Raw genomic sequence first — 5,084 nt, 5'->3', positions numbered from 1 at the left:
CGCACGTCCCTCAATTTATACACCGGCGGGGATCTGGGTACACGTTCGCATATGACAAAGTACTCGTCAGTAAATGTCTGCTCGTACTTTTTGTCAAATATCTGACTGTGCTTGGAGACTCTCACAGTGTCCCCTATGTTAAACTTAAAACGTGGCCGTCTGCTTTTCTTCTTCTTCAGAGGACCGTATAGATTATCAAATACTAGATGAGCATTATCGGTCGTGACCTCAGAAGGTTTCATTTTAATAGCGCTGTGAAATGACTGGTTGTACCCCTTTATTAGATCGTCCAACACATCCACGTATCGTCGAGTGTTTTTAGCCGTAAAGTACCTGTACATCCTCTCTTTTAACGTTCGGTTAAATCTCTCTACGACTGAAGCTTTAAGTTCACTACCCGTGGTGAAATGGGTGATTTTATGACTTTTTAAAAGTTTCTGAAAAGTCCCATTTAAAAACTCCTTACCGGCATCCGTCTGTAACTTGAGGGGCACACCCCCCTCAGTTAAAATAGAATCAAAGGCCTCCGTTACGGCCACCCCCGTCTTGTTTCTTATGGCACGCGCGTAGGCCTTTTTAGAAAAAACATCAATCACCGTAAGGAGGTATTTTAACCCGTCGTTGTACGTGGCCAGCCCTTGCATGTCGCATAAATCGGCCTGCCACTGATACATGGCTCTCGGTACAAACACTCTGTTCCTGGGGAAATTCTTTTTAGCCGGCTTATGTAAAGTATAACTGTCTTGCATAGACAGCCACTCTCTGATATCATCGGTAGCCACTTTTTTCCCAGTATCATCCTCCACGGCTCTCTGCAGTCTGGAGACACCCCCGGCTGGCTGGGGTCATAGTACGAGCGGCTCAAGACACGAGCTGTAGTCTTGGCAACAGACATGCTTTTTCACACAGCGAGAGTGTGGGGGGTGAGAGCAGGGATGCGGCGTTTTATAGCTGTCTGGGGAGGGGGGGTGAGTGAACACATTAATGAAATTGTGTGTAGAGTTTAGAAAAGAGTTTTAGCTGGGGCGGGATTCGAACCCACGCGGACATACGTCCATTGGATCTTAAGTCCAACGCCTTAACCACTCGGCCACCCTGCCAAACATGTATATACAAAGACTATTGCAATGTTGTTCAACTCAATTTTATTGCAAGGGCATACATTTTAGTGAAAGATACATTTTCAAAATGCTGGTATACATTTTCTTTGTGAAAGATATAGTTTTAAAAACGCTATTACAAGGGTACACATTTAGTGAAAGATATAGTTTTAAAAACGTTATTACAAGGGTACACAATTACAGGTAGTTACAGCCGTGACAGTTGTTGAGGTAGATTAGCGATGTCACATGCAGTAAGGTCCGTATAGAGGCCTTTTCAGCGATGCATGTATGCAGAGTAGAAAGCATCTGATTAACATCGAAAGGCTGCTTATTATGAAATTTAAAGGCAACTACATCTACGATTAAAGCATAAAATATAAAAATGTGATTACAGTCAAATTCATCGTCGGGAATACAAGATAGACACGCGTGTATGAGACTTTCTGACGATTGTCCTTCTCTCTCTGCCATCGGCTGAATAAGTAAAACTATTCCCCGCTGATAATGTTCTCCGACTTGAGCAATCTCAAATATCAGTCTATGAAAGCAGCAACAAGTATAATCATCCCGACAATCGCTTTTCTTTTTATCGATAGCATGCAACAACAGTGGGCTAACTTTTTCTAAAAAAACATTTAACATAAACCGTCGTAAAACGCTGCCGATACCGTTCCCCATTACAAATTGCGTTTTGTTTTAGTCTTGGGCCTCCCAACGACTCAGAAACTCTTCTTCCAGGATCTGCTTAAGCGCGGGGGTCTGTTCAAACAGATCCTGTTCCAGGCGAGTGATTTCCAGCATTCCGTCGCGGGCCTCGCGTAGATCATACAGGATAGCTTCCACGGCCCCCTCCAACCTGCCGATGGAAGCTCGGATGCCCAGGGTCGTCAGAACGTGAATCAAGGCGGGTGTCAGCCGGCTGGTCCACAGGTCACTCAGCACAGAGTCAAAGTGTATGTAAAAGTAATTCCTGCCGGCGGGAAACAGGCAAGGGTGCTGTCTTTGACTGGGATGATCCACCTCGCAGCCGTAGCAGTTTTTCTGCTGATGCTTCCTGATGACTGAGGCTAAAAGCCCCACTATCATGGCTTTTATGCAGCTGAGCATCCCTATGCACAAAGCCGGTCTGGAGCGAAGCGTGCAGGGGGTCGGAGGGACCTCTCCAGGAACAGAGGCCGGTGTCGGTGGAGGGGTCGGAGGGAGCTCTCCGGCATCAGAGGCCTGTGATGCTGCTGGTGAAAAGGCCTCATTCTCCCCGCTGCTTTCGTCGTCGGAGAACACTTTGTCGCTGTAATTTGCTGCTGCTGCTGCCATGATGATGATGATGATGTTTGTGAAAGGGGGTTGTAAAGGCGTCCAGTTATATACAGGCGGAGGGTGCGGGGAGGGGGGTGATCCTTAGGGCGTAGGTTTTTGCATCTCCTTACTGTATCCGACTCTCCTTGAACAGCGCTTGGAAGTAATCGCTCTTTTCTTCAATCAGCCGCATCCAAATCATGAACGGAATTCTCATTCCACAACAGTCGCATTTAGGCAGCTGCCATATATTCAGCATTCTCTTGTCCAGCTCCCCGGTCGCGTCCCACTTCATAAAGGTGCTCCGTTGTTTACCAGTGTCAGCATCTCTATAGTGCATCTCCATTCTAGCAGTCTCTGTCTCAAAGTCGGGGTCGGTGCTCTCCTTCATCAACGGGATAACAACAGTCTTCAAGTTTCCCCATTCCATTTCAGAAAAACATGCCAGATGCGGGTCATCTTTCCCTGGGTCTGCGGCATCTCCGGTGACCTGAAAGATGCGTAGTTCCTCCGCAACATTGTCAAAGAGGCAGACCAATTTATCCCCGTTGGGCAGCTCCCAGGTACCTCTCAGGTCTCCAGACGGCTGCATCAAAAGTACCCGTCTACGCCTCGTAGGAGTCTTCTTCTTGGGAGCCCCCGGAGGCCGCATAACAGCCTCCTCCTGCTCCTGCTGAGTCTTAGGTGGTGTTGAGGCTGAATCGTTCATTTCCATAGTGCCAGACATGTCTGTGTTTCTTAAAAAATCAGTGTTGGCCCTACAGCGCAAAGCTCCCTATATTCTCCACGGCCTGATGGTGGGGGGCGTGGCACGCATGGTAAGGCCATGATGATGATACTGGGTGGGGGTACTTGTGTCTCTTTACCAAAGGAGTGAAACCCTGATCAAGGTAATAAAAATTTCAGCGGTTGCTTACTTTTTAGGATTTATTTAAGGAGAAATATACGGCCTGTCAAGTTTTATCTGTTGTCTATTTCGATGTACGTTTTAACTGCGCAGACGGTATGGGGGGAGTCGGTGGAAAAGACAAAATTTACTGAAATACAAAATGTCAAACTTGATGTGTGGCGGGGAGACGGGGGGAAAAGACAAAACTTCAACCAAAATTTACTGAAATACAAAGTGTCAAACTTGATGTGTGGCCGAAATTACAGTTTGACCGGGATTTGACCTATCGGGATGTACATAGGTTGCATGAGGAAAAACACAAGGCCAAACTGCTACTGCTGCAGGGGGGTGTCGGCTTTCACACACACACACACACACACACACACACACACACAGACGGTCAAACTACTGCTAAGCGTTTTTTACTGGACGTCAGACCCAGCTCCTCCTCTCATTCTTAGCTCCAACTTGGTCATTCTCACAGGATTTCTTTCTGTCTCGCGCAGCACAACTCTCAGCTCTCCGGCATCGCTCTCTCCGAGTCCTTTGCGGATTATCCAAAGCCATGGGACCTTACCACGGTACCGCAACAGACACAGCATCGCTCTCTCAGAGCCCTTTTCTACAGATTCTCCAAAGCCACGGACCTTACCACGGTGGTACAGCGTACGCTCACACTCCATCAGGTAACCCACCCCCACTCAGACCCAGTGTTTGGGACCTTAACGCACCAACCCCCCTGCTCAGTCCCCCCTGCTCGGCACCCGCTGGATGCAGACAAAACAACACACTCATAAGCACTCTACTCAATATAAAATAATAATTACATAATAATACATAATTAAATTATAATAAATAATTAAATTATAATAATTATAATAAATAAATAAACTATATACAAATAAACCCCTATCCCAACGCTCAACTGGCTCACAGCCAAAAAAAAATAGCCCCCCCTCCCACTACCTCATGACGTCACCCGGCTTGCACCCACCGCCTGTCACTTTTTGATTTATTTGACCTTTGTGACCTTTGACCCAACCTGTCACTTTGACATAAGCGGTATTCTATCTCTCTCTGACGCCTGTTTCTTCCTACAAGTCTAGGGATTTGAAAATTGCTGTTAAAGAAAAAAAAGGAAATGAGAAAGAATATTTTTTTGGTTTGGACCAGTTTTGGTAGTTTAATATAACTTTACAGTTTAATATAAGTTAGGACAAGTTTAATACTAATTATATACATCATAATTAACATTTATCAGTGACCTATTGTAATTTTTCAAAGGCAGTGAGCACTGAATAATGGAGACGATGTCACTGGAATTAAACTGAATGTAACTAATGAGCAGAAAAAAAGGGACAAGGAACAGGCCACACATGCAAATTAGCTGGAGTTGTGAGCAAATTACAATGATGCAAATATTATATATATATTAGTGCTGTCAAACGATAAATTTTTTTAATCAGATTAATCACAGGGTTGCTGTGGATTAATTTAGATTAATCACGATTTAATATCATTCATTTTTAATCTATATTAATCACAATTCATTTTGCATGAGCAAACGGACTCAAGAAAAAAGGGAATATATATGCACTTAACACGTGTATTGAACAACTTGAACACAAGTCGGATGCATTCCATCTGCCACAGAAGTGCAGTACCATGGACCCATATCAAAGAGCAAGATTTTTTGCTTAGCCGGACAAATTGTCGTATTTAAATGGTTTTATCTTTGTTCACTTACAATTAGGCCGAACTACCGTAAATCCAACAAATAATCCGACTAATCATGG

General features: G+C 44.8%; 1 non-coding gene across 1 annotated transcript; it reads right to left on the bottom strand.

Moving 5' to 3' along the window:
* Window positions 1-1,017: 1,017 nt before the first annotated feature.
* On the bottom strand, window positions 1,018-1,100 carry trnal-uaa (transfer RNA leucine (anticodon UAA)). The gene has a single exon. It is a non-coding gene; the product is annotated as a tRNA-Leu (tRNA).
* Between the last annotated feature and the right edge of the window lie 3,984 nt (window positions 1,101-5,084).

Source organism: Paramormyrops kingsleyae, chromosome 25, assembly GCF_048594095.1.
Source record: "Paramormyrops kingsleyae isolate MSU_618 chromosome 25, PKINGS_0.4, whole genome shotgun sequence".
NCBI classification, from domain to species: domain Eukaryota; kingdom Metazoa; phylum Chordata; class Actinopteri; order Osteoglossiformes; family Mormyridae; genus Paramormyrops; species Paramormyrops kingsleyae.
Note: the sequence above shows the minus strand (reverse complement) of the source record. Positions and strands in the feature narration are given on the sequence as shown.